Source organism: Rhinolophus sinicus, chromosome 2 (genome assembly GCF_057876585.1).
Source record: "Rhinolophus sinicus isolate RSI-liver-muscle chromosome 2, RSI-T2T, whole genome shotgun sequence".
Lineage (NCBI taxonomy): Eukaryota > Metazoa > Chordata > Mammalia > Chiroptera > Rhinolophidae > Rhinolophus > Rhinolophus sinicus.
Window position 1 is genome coordinate 88,094,144 of NC_142502.1, and position 17,023 is coordinate 88,111,166.

Genomic DNA, 17,023 nt, shown 5'->3' on the forward strand with positions numbered 1-17,023 from the left:
GAGTAGTATACTGCAAGATTCTGTGTATGAAGCTTCTTTTCTTGGGATAGAGGATGGCCAGAGCAAGGCCACGTTGGGCCTTGGACAGAGTGGCCTCTGCAGCAATTCCACTCACCCTTTCTTGGGTCCCTCTGCCTGCAAGGATTCATGGTGGCTCTGAACAGGGGTAGGGTGGTTGAGGGGTGTGTGGAGTCAGTGTCAGAACTCAGCTCTGCCTTTCAAAGAGCCATCAGGCTTTCACCCTAAGTAACAGTTATGGTTAGAACAAGATGGCATGGTCTGACTCACAGTAGATCCAATGTGGAAACTGGGAATGGGGCAGAGTCTTACCATGTTTCTCCGAAAATAAGACCAGGTCTTATATTAAGTTTTGCTCCAAAAGACACATTGGGGCTTATGCTCAGGGGATGTCTTATTAAAAATCATGCCAGGGCTTATTTTCTGATTAGGTCTTATTTTCGGAGAAACACGGTACTATTTTGCATTAAAAGCTTTAAAACTTGAAGGCTTGTACATGTTTAGATTTGAGAAAAGTAAGTATTAAAAAAATCTCTGCAGCTTACTTTTTGTTATACAAATAATAAGTAGTCCCCCCTTATTAGAGGGAAATAAGCTCCAAGACCCCCAACCTGAAACTGAACCCTATATGTACTCTGTTTGTTTCCTAGGCATACATACGGTATCTTTTCACTTGAAGGAAACATTTTATGGCTTCTCTTCACATATCCGAATTGCCAGCATCACTATTGCACTTTGGGGCCATTGTTAAGTAACATAAGGGTTATTTGAATACAAGCACTGAGATACTGAGCTAGTCAATCTGATAACTGAGACTAATGGGCGGGCAGTGTCTACAGTGTGGATACACTAAACAAAGGGATGATTCATGTCCTGGGTGGGATGGAGGGGGATGGGGTGAGGTTTCGTCACGCTGCTCAGAACAGCGCACAATTTAAAACATGAATTGCTTGTTTCCGGAATTTTCTATTCAATATTTTTGGACCGCAGTTGATTGAAACTGCGGAAAACAAAACCACTGACAAAGGTGGGGGGATTACCGTAATACATGCTCACTGGGAACAATTTAGAAAATTCAGAGAACCGCCTCCAAGATCTACTATTTAGAAATACTTACTAATGACGTTTGTTCTAGATTCTTCCATATTTTTCTCAACATATACATAGATGTATTTTTTTAAAACAAAACTGGTTCATGTAATCACATTTTGCTTTTGTCCCTTAATATATCTTTAGAATGAACTCCTAAATCAAAGGGTATGCATGTGGTACTGTACGAGTTAGGACCCTTTTGTTTCCAAGTGACAGATTCAGTGTTGAGAGCCTTAGGTAAAAAGGGATACAGGATATAGAAACTGGGCCTTGGGAATAAGTGGGTCCAGGACTTAAATACCTCCAGTACTCTGTATCTCTTCTCTCTTTGGTTTCTTTTTATGTAATTAGTTCATTCTTACTGAACACTGGCAGGAAAATACCAGGACTAGTTGTGGAGCTTCACATCTTTCCATTTTAGCTCTCCGAGGAAATATAGTCCTGATTTTTACAGACCACAAGTCCAAATTTCCACAAAAGGGCTCACTAGGATTGCTTAGATCAGATTGCAGTGTGTGGTCATGAAAGGTGCTGTGGAAACCTGGTGAGTGGAGTGGAGGAAGAATTTTAAGAAGAATGGCCAAGGAAGAGGGACTGAGCTGTTAACAGAGGAAGGGAGGACTCAGGTCCCAGAAAATCATAGCATCCTCAATGGATATGTGTTGAAAGATGATGCTCTAGAGAATATACGCCAATATTCACTCCCTGCGGCAGTGTGTGAGCTGCCTGTTTTCCAACAGTCTTGCCAGCACTGAGAATTATCATTAAAAACAAAAATCTTGGATGAACTCTGTTTAATAGGATTTTCTTCTTTGTTCTGCATTCCTTCAAGAGAGATAGCCCCAGCACTATTTTCCATCAACTCCTTCTGGGGAAGAGCTCCTTCAGCCCTGTGTGCTGTCATTTTCCCCTTCTTAGAGATAATACTCCCTGATGTGGGGGTGGGATCTATTTTGACGGTGACCCAGAGCTGTCAGTTTTGACCACTGTGACATCATATGCAGCCTCTTCCTGGCACAGGAATGATGATTGTGCAGGAACACACACGAAGGGACAGAGCAGCAGTAGAAAACCACATGCCCCGCTGGGTGGCCTAACCTAGATTTCTGCCCTGAAAAGGGACTGTGGCAGGATGAGCAAGAGCAGCCCTTGGGCCGGATGCCCAACTCTTTGACTGAACTTGATTCCTTACTGAAATGCAGAGTTTGGTCTTTTTTGGACAAAGATATCAAGACCATTCAAATTTACCAGAAAACCGGTTTTCGTAAGGGTTCTGCCTTTCTTTATGGTGGCGCGTGGGAGCAGGGACACATTTGCTCCTCTTTTGGTTTTATGAAAATCAGACAGATGCTTGAATTGCAGTTGTATTCTCAAGGGGCCTAGTATGCGGGACCCACCATGTGGTATCTTGAGTGAGGATGCAGGATGTGGCTAGAACTGCTTCCATCCTGTGACACTCAAAGATGGGGTGGTCAAGGGCAGGGGTGGGGGGATTCGGGTGGTACTGTTTACCCATATCCTGTGACCATAGATACAGAGTTGCTTCCAAAACCTCCCAGTGAAGTGGGAGTCAGGTCAAGCTGTGAGGGCTCTTTTTCCTAACATAGAGGAAGACATTACTTCCTTCTAGGCTTATATGGTCCTGGCATGTTTCATCAGGAACGTTAGTAATAAAATCCCAAATCTGGAAGTGACCCTGTCTTTAGTCTCCGACCGCGTGCACCTGCCATTGCTCCCCTTTACCTACACGACCCCCGCTCTCCCAGGGGAAAGGGCCCCTCCTGGTTTTTGACCACATCACATTTGTTTTCATGTCATTTAACACTCGTGTTTTCCCAGATGGCTGCTTGAGAGCTCCATCATTGTGCTTCTGGACCCCCTGCCTCTGCCCCCAGAGGTGAACATCTAGCTCTCAGGGAGGCACCATCACACTGTAGAACTGGGGAGTCAGAGAGACTGGCTGGCACCCAGCCCTACTGCCAGTTTGCCCCAGTGTGCTGTATTTACAGATAAGCACAAATAGTCAACCCCATAGTCTGGATTTAGAATTACACAAAAAGAAGGCGATCTTTTATTAAAGGTTTTATTGAACACCAATTTAATTTGGGAATATTTCAGGTACATGGTCAAAGATAAAGTCTCAAAAGTTTATTATGTTCCCAGCACTAGTTTTAGACCTTTAGCCATGCATTTGCATTTCATTCTCACGAAAACCCTGTGAGGTTGATACTATTATTTATATCTTCATTCTCCATATGAGGAAACCCAGGCCCAGAGAGGTCAAGACACTTGACCAAAGTGGCAGAGCTGGTGGGGGGATGGAGGGCTGGGATTTGATCCCAGGTAGTCTAGCTCCAGCTTCTATGTCTAAACTCCACACCTTTAGAATATACACTCTGTGGCCTTCATGTATGCAGGACATGAATTTACAGACTAGCATCTCAACATGTTTATAAATGAAGGCTTTCCAGGCAGGATACTTCAAGATGATACTGGCAGTCTCACGTATGAAGCATTTGTTTTTAGTAAAACATATTACATACTAGTAACATACACAAGGATAAATGCTTGCTGCATGATCGTAGAATTAATAGTTGGAGTATAAAAATACCCTGTAATGAGATTTTATTTATTTTTTGAGTTCTATTATTTTTCTTTTTAATCTTCCCCTTCTTGGGTACCTGTGGTCACAAATTTGTCTTTGAGCTGTTGCCATGTACAACAGCAAAACAACAGCTACTATTTCTTGAGCGCTTATATTAGTTCTTTACACACATTATCTTTTAAGTCCTTAAATCAACTTTAAGTATCGTTGTCCCCATTTTACAGATGAGGAAACTGAGATTTAAACAATGTTAACTGAGGCTTAGGCTATATCAGAGCTAATGAATGAGAAAGACAAGATTCAAGCCCAGGTCTCCCTACAGCAAGGCACGTGTGGTAAGCACCTCGCGTCCCTGTGTGAGGACTTGGTGGGCTCTGCACATCATCAAACTACATTTGTGTCAGAGTCCAGCATGTGAACACATGTGCTTCTGGAATTCACACAACAAATGTATTGAGCACTACCTACCTACTGGGCACACTCCTAGATCAAAGACACAAATTCTGAAAGAGAAATTGTCAGGGCATGTCAGGATTCCCCTTAATGACAGGTGACAATTGAGAACTTTTTAACTCCTTTACACGTATTCTCATTTAATTCCACATAAAACTGTATGTGGTAGGTGCTATGATTATTATCCCCGTTCTACAGATCAGAAAACTGAGTCATGTGTATATTGCTTAGTGAATAGTTATCTTGAGCTGAATGGACCAATAGAGACTTGATGGTACACAATGTCAGGCATATTTGGGGTGCTATGTATGAAGAATTATAGCATGGAAGTAGCCATGCTCTGACTTGTAATTCCATTAAATTGTGCTGTAGTCATATGTCTAATTCTTTACTTTGACTGTTAGCTCCTTGTGAGCAGGTACCCTGTCTTTGAGGTTTCATGCTCTCCCCTTGGCTGACCCAGGGATGGAAAAAATTCCGTCCTCAAAAATCTTTACTGACTGTGTGTGTCAAGAGCATGTGAGTGAGTCTGGCTGTGGGTGCAAAGGTACAGAGCTTTTTGTGTTGGGCATGAAAATCGTGCGCAGTTTTGAACCCAGGGCTCCTCTTTTCTCCCCTCCTGGGAGCTTGAGAGTATATGATAAAATCAGAGTCCTTTTCTTAAGGGAAGCATTAGTAGGTCATTTCAGCCATAGGTGAAAGTCTTCTGTTCCTCCAAGGACTGGGCATGGCCAGCCCTGCTGTAGCTGGTTGAAGGGGACCAAACCTCTCAGGAAGACGGACTTGGTTCCGTTTGACCAGCCAGAGCAGGGGGCAGTTTCCTTGGGAAGTGACTGCAGCCTCTAGTGTGAGGATTTCTTGGTACGTCCTGAACATCGCTGGTCCAAGCCTGCAACACAGAGAGAACCAGCATTAGCATGAATCAAATCCCAGTAGCTTGTCTTGTCTAGAACATCCTTTCACGGGAGTTGTGAAAACCACACATAATTTGTATTTTGCATTGCATGACTTTTCAGTTTTTATTTTATCATTCTTCTTTTTTTTTAAAATATGTACATTCTGAAGAACTAAAATGATATAGAATGGTAGAATATAAAAAACGAAAATCTCTCATAATTCTCTTTATTCCCATCTTCCACAATTAACATTCTGGTTTATATTCTTTCAATGCCTTCCACTTTAATATTTAAAATAAATTAAAATTTATAATTTTTTATTTAAATATGATAAATATATGTGATACATATGTACGTTGTAACCCATAATGACAACAATACCCACAAACAGCCATCTACTTTAGAAAAAGAACTTTATCGATATTGTGAAGGCTTCTTGAATGATTTCCCCAATTTATCTTTTTGGTTTTCCCTCAGGTAACTATTATTCTGAGTTCCTTTTGAAAATATAATTTAAACTATAATTTAAATTATTTTTAATAATTTGATCATTTATACACATATTCCTAAATATTATATTGCTTGTTTTTTAATCTAATGGTATCATACCATAGATATTCTTCCGTGACTTGGTATTTTCATTTAAAATGATACTTATGAGATTCATCCGTAATGATTCATAGCTGTCGTTTATTAATTTTTATGGCTTTATAGTTTTCTACTATGAGAATATACTACAATTTATTTAGCCATTTTCCTGGTGATAGACATTGAAGTTGTTTGGTTTGACAAATGGGCAGAGCGCAGAAATCTTTGCTTTTTGTAGAATTTAAAGGAGAAATCTGGATTCTAGGGTGTAAGAACTTACAGGCTGACCTTGCAAAGGAAAAGCAACATTTAACAGTTCATGACATCCAGGGGTGGACCCAGAAATTTGTGTTGCAACCTGTTGTTCAGGCGAGTCTGATGCAGCTAAAGTGTGAGGCCCACTGGACTAGCAGAGGGAAACCACTAGTTTCTCCCTGTTTCTAGAAATGTATGATCAAGGGGACAAGGAGCTGATTAAAGAGACAACTTCCCCCGGAAGTTGTCCTGGCTATTTTGATGATGTATTTGAACAGGCGGGGAAAGAGGTAGGAAGAAAGTATAGTCTGAATGATGCCAGAAAACTGCCATTGGGGGGAGGTTTTACTGATCTTTTATTTCTTCTCCCCGATGAAGAGAAGTGTAATCAAGTAGAAAGCGTGTGGCCTTGGAGTCATACTTACCTGGGTTCAAATCCCACTGATGCTTCTGGCTGTTTTGCTTTTAGCAAGTTATATAACATCTTTAAGCCTCAGTTTCAACATCCGTACAGTGGGGGAGGATACCAACCTTGCCTGCTTGTCAGGCTTAGTGAAAACAAGGAAAGGTGGCCAATCCTAAGTCCCTAGTGGGCATAATGGATGTTTTCAGGGCCCTGGGGAAAATCCTAGAGACAAATCCGGCTGCTTTGGAGGCCGAGAGTTTCACTCTGAACTCCAGCCTAGCCTTCACGTATTTCCTTCCCTCAGTTGCAAGTATTTTCATCTCATCTCTGAAGTGTGGAGACCACTGATCAGGCAAAGCGGAACTGCTTTACCCAACCAAGTAAATGTTTATCAGATGCCCCAGTATGGGAGCTCTGTCTGGAATAAATGAAATAGGTCAGAAATCAAAGCACTCAACAAGGCACCATAGGAAAAACAACGAGGTGAAAGCACACTGTCATGGTGGTGGTGGGAAGTCCGGGGCCCCACCAACCACGGCTTGTTCTACAATGGTTCGCGTAGGGAAGGCTCGTTCTAGCCCTGAGCCCCGCCTCCTGCGCATGCATCCTGCTGGCTCTGCAGTGAGGCACTTCCCCTCCCCTTCCTCCTCCTCCCAATGACAGAGGGGGACGTGGGGCTGCAGCTCTCCAGCTCCTCCTCTGGCTGACCTCATCCCAGCTCAACCCTCCTCCAGCTCCCCTCAGGTAGCAAGGGAGTAGGTAGACATCTGTGGGGTGCAGACTAGCCAGGCAGCCTGAAATCAGGACGGAAAAAGTATGTGGGTCCAGCTCATCAGTCAGAATGACAAGCCTCTTACAGTGTAATTCCTTCAGTTCAGGACATTCCTCTTCATCATCTCTCTCCTTCTTTACTCACATCCTGCCCCACCCACACAATACACCCCCGGATTTTTGAACAGATGACTTAAAAACAAACAAACAAAAAAACAAACCACAACCCCCAAAACCATCTTTAGTGCAGGTGTGGTTTAGAAAAGGGAAAGGGTTGTCATTGGAAAGAAGGACATCTTTGAGGCATCTGCCTATTTTACAGACAAAAATGTTCATAAAATAAGGATAATCATTTTCTTTGGAAGATAACATGACACAATATGCCAGTGTCAGAGGCCTTATTCATTCAAAGCACCACCATCTAAAGCAGGGTTTCTCAACCTTGGCATGTTGACGTTTTGGGTCAGGAAAGTCTGCTCTGGAGGGCTGTCCCGGAGGGCATTGTAGGGTGTTTAGCAGCATCTCTGCTCTGTACCCGCTACATGCCAGTAGAACCCCCTAGTTGTAACAACTAGGAATGTCTCCAGACATTGCCAAATGTGCCCTGGGGGCCAAATCACGTCTGATTGAGAATCACTGCTCTAAAACTGTAAGTTTCTATGTTCCACTGTGTAGCTGCCCTATCTCTAGTAATTCACCCACATCCTTTGAAGTTCTCCTCAGCCCCAAAGAGTACAGGTTAGCATGCCCTTGAAGGCTATTAGCTGCCTGGTGTCTGGAAGAGATGGGTGGGTGGTGACACCTGTGTTGGAGTTTGGCCCATTGTGCTCTAGGTGCTGTCACCTCTGAGGGAAATGGCACCCTTCTCCTTTGGCCACTCTGCATTCATCTGCCATCTGCTGTTTAAACATGTGTATCCTCCCTTCATGCTTCTCTTTCCTCCTCATCCCTTGTCCTTCTGCTGCTCCTTCTCCATTCTGTTTTATTGTCGCCCCACCCCACCCCTCCAGTGCATTTTGGCACACATCTGTCAAAACTGTGGTGTCTTTTGTGGTTCTGCTTATGAATTCACAGTATAAATTTAGTGCGATCCCAGCCCGCCTCTCACACACACTCCCCTGACATCAGGGAAGCAGAACTGTGGAATGCATGCAGCCATCCTGGAGCTAGGGTTCTGAAATGCTAGGGAAGGAGATGGCCTGAACCTTGGGGAACTGCAGTCTCTCCTCCTGCTCAGGGCTTCTCTCCCTAAGTCCAACTCCTTCTTGGTGTGGATTCAGGCCCTTTAAGGTCAGGGCTGGGAACACAGGGGTTTAGGGAGGAGGGGAGAAAGGATCTCAACCAATTAGATGAGTGCATCATCATTTTAGCACCTCGCACGTTTTCTGCTAACAGCCTCACTCAGAAGTGTTGCTTTGCTACAGGGTTGTGATGTGAAGTGGAAAAGATAGCAGGATCAGGGGCCTGACTGTGTGACCGTAAGCTGTGGCCTCCTGGGCTCATAGCACCTGCCCTTCTATCTGCAATGAAAGTGCTTTGAAATGTGTGAACTTCCATGGACACCGAGGATTATAAAGGAAAGTGATATAGATGGATATGAATTACGATTCAGTTTGGTTCATAGAAACATCTCATTTCAGGAGCAAAATGACTGAAGGAAGGAGCTGGAAGGGCAAGGGCTGATTCTGAGAAAACACCTTGTGGTGATGGGGCTTCTCCCAACCAAGCAGGCACCAGCGGTGAGGTCTGGGAGGCTGGGACACAGTCCTTGTGCCTGAATTCGTGTGCTGAGTGATGGGACCTCTAGAGCGAGAGAAGGGCCTGTGGGAGAGCAGCCCAGACAGGATTCAGACACTCTCTTAGTTGGTGAGGGAGACACCTGCCGCAGCAAAGCCCTGGTGAGGATGAGGTCAAACCTATTCTCTGGGTGGGACCATGGAACCGGCGAAGAGACACTTGCCGAAACCACACACTTCCTTACATTCCATAGCAAAGTAATCCATATGGGGATATAAAGAAGCATGTGGCCTTGGGAAGCAGTCTTGGCCCCAGCCTGGCTTCTTCTGTCATCCAAATGCAGCCCAGCATCTCAGATGTGGGCCACTCACATCTTCTCTCCTTCTTTAGGTGGAAACACTTAGAGGGCAGGACCACTAGGACCTTAACTCATCCATCCTATCACTCACCCCAAACCATCCTGGGACACATCTGGTGTGAGGAATGGCAGTGCTTTTTTGGGACCCAATTTCTCCCCTCCTCTTTGTTCAGAAATAAATAGCATCTGAGTTTCACTGGCTTATTTTGTTGCAGTCATAATCTTTGTTATTACTATTAATTTAATGGCTGCTGCTTTATACATTTCAATAGGATTCTTTTTTTAAAAAAATATTTGAATTCCCATGAAGGGAAAGTTTAAAAAAGGAGAGGGAATCTCACAGAGAAGCATTCTGCACATGTGCAGAGAACAGCTCCCGCTTAGAAACAGCCAGGCCTTCCTGGGTTTCCTACTGCATGTGGTGGGCGCATGCTGAAGGCTGCAGCTGCCTGCATAGCATTCCAAGCATGATTGTTCATGGTGGGAAGGATTTTTTCACTCGGTTTCTGCTCCCTCCAGCCCATCACCTGCCCCACAAGCTGTGAGGTGGGAGCCGTGGAAAAGTGAAAGACTCTGGCAGCTGTCAAGCCACTCGGGGTCTGGATGGGCCACCCTGGGCAATGGGGCTTAAAGCATCTGATTCTATACTAGGGAAACAGGGAGCGTGACAACAGAAGAATTGAATTGCAAAGAAGGTTTGAGGCTCACAACATTGACAAGGGTGGTTAATGAAATCTAATAACAAAAGTAATAAAAAGAAGAATGCATTTTTTCCCCCCAAATTACTTCATGATAGGGACCATTTTTGGTATTTTGCATATATAAGCTCCTTAAATCCACTACGCCATGAAATAGCTGTTATTTTTGTCTGGTTTTACAGATGAGGGTCATGGAAATGAATTGGTTTACATATATATAAATGGTAATTCTTTAAGAAAAACCTAATCCAGTTGGAAAAACAGTATTGGATCAAGCCATGGAGATAGACTTGGAAGGTAAGAGTTGAGAAGGAAGGAAGAGAAGAAAACACTAAGGGATTTACACTCTGTGTACATTTATTCCTCTGCAGCTGTGCACGTGGGGTGCTGCTGGTGGTGGCGGCTTAGAAACCATACTTTTTCTCAGGAGAGTAGGAAAATGCCCTAGGCGTCCCAGTCAAATCTTTCTGGCTGAACTTGGGAATCATGCAATAGCCCACTTAGTCCAATGGCTGTATAAGTTTCTGCTGTGAAAACACAATTCTCCCTATTGTCAAGTGTAAGCTTCATATGAGTGAGAATGTGGGGCTGCTTTTCCTCGCCCACATTTGGGGTCTGCCATCAATTAAAAGCAGGGGCTGATGGGGAGGAGAGGCAGTGGGGCCAAGGAGAAGACGAGGCTGCACCTCTGAGAAATTGAGAAGGTCTTATTTCTTCTAGTGAACCAGGAAACATAAGAACTAAGTCAAGCTTCACTGTCACTGGTTAAATCTGTCAGATGGAAATCTCCGTAAGTTTCAGGAGTGAAGAGAGGAGAGAGAACACTGAGTTTTTGACCCAGAGAACGAGAAAGAGCCAGCTTTAAGAGACTTGCCATTCATGAGCCAGCTGAAGTCCAGGAGGTGGTTAATTCAAGCAGGAATACAATAAAAACAGGTTTCCAGGGAAATGATGGGAGATAACCAAGATACTGTTAACCATCCCATGAGACTGTGCCCAACATTTGGGTATGAATTATTATGTCTTTTTGTCAAGTCTAACCTCATATAGGCAAAAAGTTGCTTAATAGTTTACTTCAAAATCTGCAGGGGAAAGAAAATCCAAAACAATGAAAAACTTTTAATGACCAATTAGTTGATTGCTTTTGAATCGCCTCTCACTTTCCCTGGTCATCTAACTTAAGATGCCAGGAAGGAAATTCCTGGAACATGTTAGAAAACAGAGTGAGAGGTAGGCTGAAAAAAAAAAAAAAAAACCCAGAAAGAAACAACTATAACAAAACCAAAACGTTTCAGACCAGGCATAAATGAAAGGACAAATCCAGGAAGGGAATATAAAGATACGTTATTCTGAATTTTGCACAGGGCAAAGGGTATGGATGTGGCAATTGGATGTAGTTTCTTTTTTTCCAGATTATTTGTTTAGTTTCTTACCTGCCCAAATCTTCTGACTTTGGCAGGTGGTGTTAATAGGAAGAATAGGGAGGAATGATGTGTCACTTGGTTTCTTGTGTGCTGTATGGTGTTGGCGAAATCACCACCACCTTTCTGTCTCTCATTCCTGTAGTGGTTGTGTAACCCCATCTACCCACCACAGGGTGGGTTGAAGATTAATGAGATAGCACATGTGATGGTCTTGAGTTTCTTAGAAGAACAGGCTGATGGCAATATAAAATGTCACTCAACTCGTTGTTGGAAACAAGATTTATTTTCCCCCCTCTCTGCTCTGTAATTAGGCAATTATGCAAAAGCCTTAAATTAATAAACTGTCCTTTCCCTGTTACTGAGAATCAAATACTGCTTTAAAGCCTTCAGGAACTAAGTAACACTAAAGGTAGCATCAAAATTATAAATAGCCATCACCTCCTTTTCCTATTTCTTTCACTGAGTAGAGCACTATTTGAACATAAATAACTCGGACACAACATTACAGAGAAGTGAGGATGGTGATTTCCCATTAATGATCCTTGGAAAGACTCTCTGATTAGGGGAAAATCAAACACGGGTTAAGATAGGGAGAAGTCTGAATTATAGGCTAACGTAATTTTCAAAGTTATTGGTGGCAAAGGGGTGTAAGAAGGAAGAGCATGGCTTGGGCCTCCGTGCATTCTGGCTCTATGACCCTGAGCAAGCTACTTAATCTCTTTGAGCCTTAGGTTCCTCACCTGTAAAGTAAGAATAATAATGCTTACTCAACAGGGAGCTTCGATGATACAGATTTATGTAAGGTGTCATGAATACAGTACTAGAAGTCTAATAAGTGGTCTCTGTTACTATTATTACTATTGTTTAACATATATTCAATACTAATTCATATTAGTACAGCAAGTGAAACTAGTCACTGCGTGGAATTCCTAACATCTGATCTACTTTAAAGAGTTTCAGTCACATGGCAATTGTTACCCAAGAGGTGGTTCTAAGATACTTGGGAAAGCTTACATATTATAAAAAAATGTTTCTTTCACATTTTGTTTTGCCTTGTTTTAAAAAAGAATTTTTGCTATTTTCGTATGCTTGAAAAGGATTTGTTAAGGAAAGATATTCAGCAGTATCATTTCTGACAAGAATCATTACAGGTTCTAAATATCAAGGGCCCAGTCTCCTTTCCAGGACCTTTATAAAAAGACATATATGGTGAGATGCTCATACTGTCCCTTTATTTACAACTATGCCTTTGCGTCTGGTGACAGAGCTGACCTTGGTTAGTCAGCCCTTTGCTGGATGTGGAGAGGAAACCAGGACTCTCTGCAGAAAAATCACCTGTATCTCACTCTGGATTTCTAATGTAGGCATCGTAGCTCTCCCAGACCCTTTTCTGCCCCACAGTCAGACTTGGAAGTTTAAAACAATTGATAATGTTTTCTTAAAATATAATCAGAATTGCATACTTTTGTGGGGATGAGCACATTGCTAGTGTCTGCGGGGGGAGTGGTGTGCACAGAGGTATCCATGCCAGACAAAGTCTGAGCGCTTGTGACCTTATGCACTGGTATCACTGCTGGTGTTCTTGGTTGTTGGCTGTGAAACAGAAGCTATTCTGGAGTTCACTAAGGTAAAAGCCAAATTATTTGGGGCTTACCATCATATGACTGAGGTGGTAGGAAATAAAGCAGAGGCCCCTCCTTTTAAGGCAAGCATGGGGTAGTTTGTCAGGATAGGACCTTATTTTTCCTAAGGCTCAACCAGAACATCTAGCTATTTTTAGAGGACTGGCCAGTTCTGAATGTTGTTTCAATGATGAGCATGAGTCCCATTTTAACTTCCCAGGTGCAACCAAGAGCAAGGCCACCACCGAGAGCCTGTCTTCAACCCCTGCAGCGTCCTGCCACCTTTCTCAGAAGAGGGGAGTATTGGTGGCGTTTTGTTACCACTGTTGTCTTTGCGCTGCTTCTCATCAGCGCTGGAGCTGGGATTTCAGGGGAGAACGGGGCAAGGAGCGAGAGGGAGCCAACATTTACTTATTTACACTTATAGCAGTCCTGTGAAGTATATTTTATCACACAGGATGAAACTATCTCTGGCAGGTTAAGTAATTTGGAGCCGTAGAATGGTTAAGAAAGTTGTCCAAATCACACAGCTAGTAAATGGCTGTTGACCTATGTATGACTTGAAGCAACTCTCTAACCCAAAGCACACATTCATTTGAATATATTATATTTCCCAAGCTTGCCTGATCCTTAGTGCCACAGAGGGACTTATTAAAACTCCTGTTGCCTGCACCCCACTCCAGAGCCATGAATTGAAATCTCCATGGGAATAGCTAGGTATCCGTATTTTTAAAAAGCACTCCCAGGTGATTTCTATGGACAGCAAATTTGGAGAAAAACAAAGGAGAGCTGCTTTCAAACCTAAGTGAACAATAGAATCACAAGGGAACTTGTTACAATGCAGATTCTTCTGACTTGCTCTCAAAGATGCTGAAATTAGCCATCTGAGGCAGGGCCCAGGAATCTGCATTTTTGCAACCATTCTCAATTTATTCTGTTGCAAGTGAGCAGAGGACTTTGAAAAACATCGATCTAATAATAAATAAGACAGAGAGATATGAATGCTAAAGTAATGAAATCATTAATACTGGAATGGCCTCATTTTATCAGAGTCTAAGGAAAATTACTTAGTTTGGATTAAAGAATGTCTGCAAATGGTGACAAATGGGTGATCTCTCTCCACACATGAACAGTCAACTTAGTAACAGAAAGGGGAGCAGGCACTATTGTCCACACAGACCACTACCATCATCTTTTCGATGCTCTCTATGCTTAGCTTCCACCTGGAATGTTCTTATCCCTTTGCCCATCTTCACTAATTAAAATTACACTCTTTAAAGCTCAGTTCAAAAGACACTTTCTCCGCAAAGTTTTCTCCCAGTTGTAGCGCTTCCTCTGTTTAGTTCCTGCTGTTTGTACCTCTACATGGGCGCACATTACCTCTTACCTTGCTGTTTGATTCCTTGTATGCCTGGAATGTATGCATCTTCTCAGGAGGGCTGGGATCCTGACAGCTTCGTCTTTGATCTCTCACACCACCCACCCAGTGAAGGCCTTTCGCACAGTAAGGACGGAGTAGATAAAGCCACCAGTGCCACCGCCACACTTAGAGAGCCCTTACTGTGTGCTCTAACAAGTAACTTATATTATAATTGTTCCTGTTTTACTGCTGAAGGCCACAAGGCATGGAGAGGTTGTTGTTTATAGAAGGGTCTCCTTTAGAAGCTGCATCCCTGGAAGTGACTAGAATCCCACATGTAAGGAGATCTGAGCTCTGTGGGTGCAAGAAAGAGCACTTTTAAAAATCTTAACCTTTTAATTCAGTGTATCGGTCACCCAGTGGGCTTGCTAAAATGCAGATTGCCAGGCCCCCCTCTCAGAGTTTCTGATTTAGTAGGCCTGGAGTGGGATCTGAGAATTTGTTATTTCTAACAAGTGCTCAGGTGAGTCTAATGCTGCTTTTCTGGGGACCACCCTTTATGAGAACCACTGCTCTCCGTAGTTCAATGTTTCTGATGCTCAACAGTTCAAAGGCAAGGAAGTGGCCCTTACATCGAGAGCTTCCTAACAATGAGGAGAGGAAGGGGAGTAAAGCCACTCAGAAGCCAGGAAGGTGCCTCTTCAAGGCTGTGGCTGTAGGCACTTTCACCAATGAGGATGCAGACAGAGGGTACACACGCCAAAGAGAGGGAACCCCGTCTGTGAAGCTGGTAAGAGTTTTCAGCTTGAGCGGTTGTACACTCCTGGGAATCACCTCTTTGGCTTCCAATTCTTACCATTATAACTGTAGCGGGGTTTGGTGAAGAATGAATATAAAATGAGGTGAAAGTTTTTCTTGGGAAGATAGCCCAGCAGAGGGTCCACTGACTCACATGATGTCTTATCTTATTTGCAGAGGGGTCATAATGATAATGTAACATAATATATGGAATAATGATAAACCCTTTTAGCTCCAAAATCTCTCTCTCTCTCTCTCTCTCTCTCACCTATTAAATGAGGATTAAAAATTGCTTCAGGTCAGGGTCAGGTCCTGGTTTTCCGAAGGAATGCATTGCTGGGGGACTTCATTTTTAAAAAAGACGTTAACACTTCACATTATCTCAGTGGGGATGTCTGTGGGGTTATCTGAAGAAACCACTCCTATTCAATGATTGCATATTTGAGATAAATTACATATTAGAAATAAATTCCTCTGAGTCGCTTTGAAGAAAATTTCAACACACATACAAAATATTTTACCAAGGCACCGAAAGGGCAAGCCACAAGTTCAAAGTCATGTGCTGACAAATTCTCATCCATCACTCCTAAAACCGGAGCTCTTCTTTAGGTAATTGACCAGCCCCTAGGGTGATTACACAAGATCTCTCCCCTGGAGCCGCCTTTTATTGTCCCTCTGTCGCCCACACTCACCCTTCCTCTCTGCCTTTGCTTCAAGCCCCAGCACACAGAAACAAGTTCATTGTCAGTACTAGCCGACAAGTCATTCCCTCACACTGATAATGCCGGCAGGGGTGGTTTTGCTCATTCATTTTCCCTTAGCTAGCCCTGCCTGATGGATCTGGATTCTAGACGTCCTCCCCACCTGTGTGAGACGCAGAACACAGAGCTTCACCTGCTCCTACAGACACCACAGAGCTGGCTTCAGATGACAGAAGCAGATCACCCGCAGGGCTTCCCCAAAATTCACAAAGACAGATGGGCAAGGCAGGAATGGCCAGAGGACAATTAGAGGAGAAAGCAGCAGGAAGGAAGAAGCTCAGTACTTACCTGGGGAAAAGTTGCAGGCAGGTTCCTCCTCTGTGTGCCTTCTTCCCTGGCAGGCATCAGCCCCATTGAGGTGTTTAGAGCACAGATTGTTAGTATTATTATTATTTTTTCCCAGAGCTGGCAGTGTTGGCTTGCATTTGTATGCCTTTCTGTCAGAATTCTCTCAAGGAAACAGCAGCTGGTGAGCTCAGAAATGTCAGTCAGAATCTTGGCCTAGTTTGGGGCCTTGAAGATTTTTACAGAAAGTTAAAAAGGTTTCTGGGCCAGTGTCTCCTTAGGGTTTTCCCTCTCTTGCTTCTCACCTTTTCCATCTTCTATTTTTCTTTTCTTTCTCTCTCTCCCTCTTTTTTTTTTTTTTTTTTTTTTTTTTTTTCATTTTTACCTTAGTAGCTAGCTGCTTAAATTTTCTTCCTCTGTCTTTCTGATGGTTCCCTCTTGGGTACGGCTGTGGCTCTTCTTCCAGCTCAGTTTAACAGCCTGGTGATTTTCTAAGCATTTAACTAGTACTTATGCACTTATTACTTATTTTGTCTCCTTACTTATTCCCTTTTCATCCCTTTCTTCTCACTCTTATCTTTTTAATTGCCATCCTTCTAGTCACACACGGAGAAATAATCTGTCTTTCCTTTCTGTGCACCCCTATCCCGATGGTCTAACATTTCTCCCTATCCGTGCCCTGTCCACTCATTTGTCTTTCATTCTTTTACTTCTGGCATTTGTTCTAGCTTTACCTCCTACTGGGTCCTGTGTAGATGTGACCTAGCATCAGATCTCCTCTCCTCTCCTCTCCTCTCCTCTCCTCTCCTCTCCTCTCCTCTCCTCTCCTCTCCTCTCCTCTCCTCTCCTCTCCTCTCCTCTCCTCTCCTCTCCTCTCCTCTCCTCTCCTCTCCTCT

General features: G+C 43.3%; 1 long non-coding RNA gene across 1 annotated transcript; it reads right to left on the reverse strand.

Moving 5' to 3' along the window:
• Nucleotides 1-3,179: 3,179 nt before the first annotated feature.
• On the reverse strand, nt 3,180-16,959 carry LOC109448856 (uncharacterized). The gene is made up of 2 exons (XR_016020308.1): nt 16,131-16,959; nt 3,180-5,057 (listed from the first exon to the last, which is right to left on the reverse strand). It is a non-coding gene; the product is annotated as an uncharacterized LOC109448856 (long non-coding RNA).
• Nucleotides 16,960-17,023: the final 64 nt, after the last annotated feature.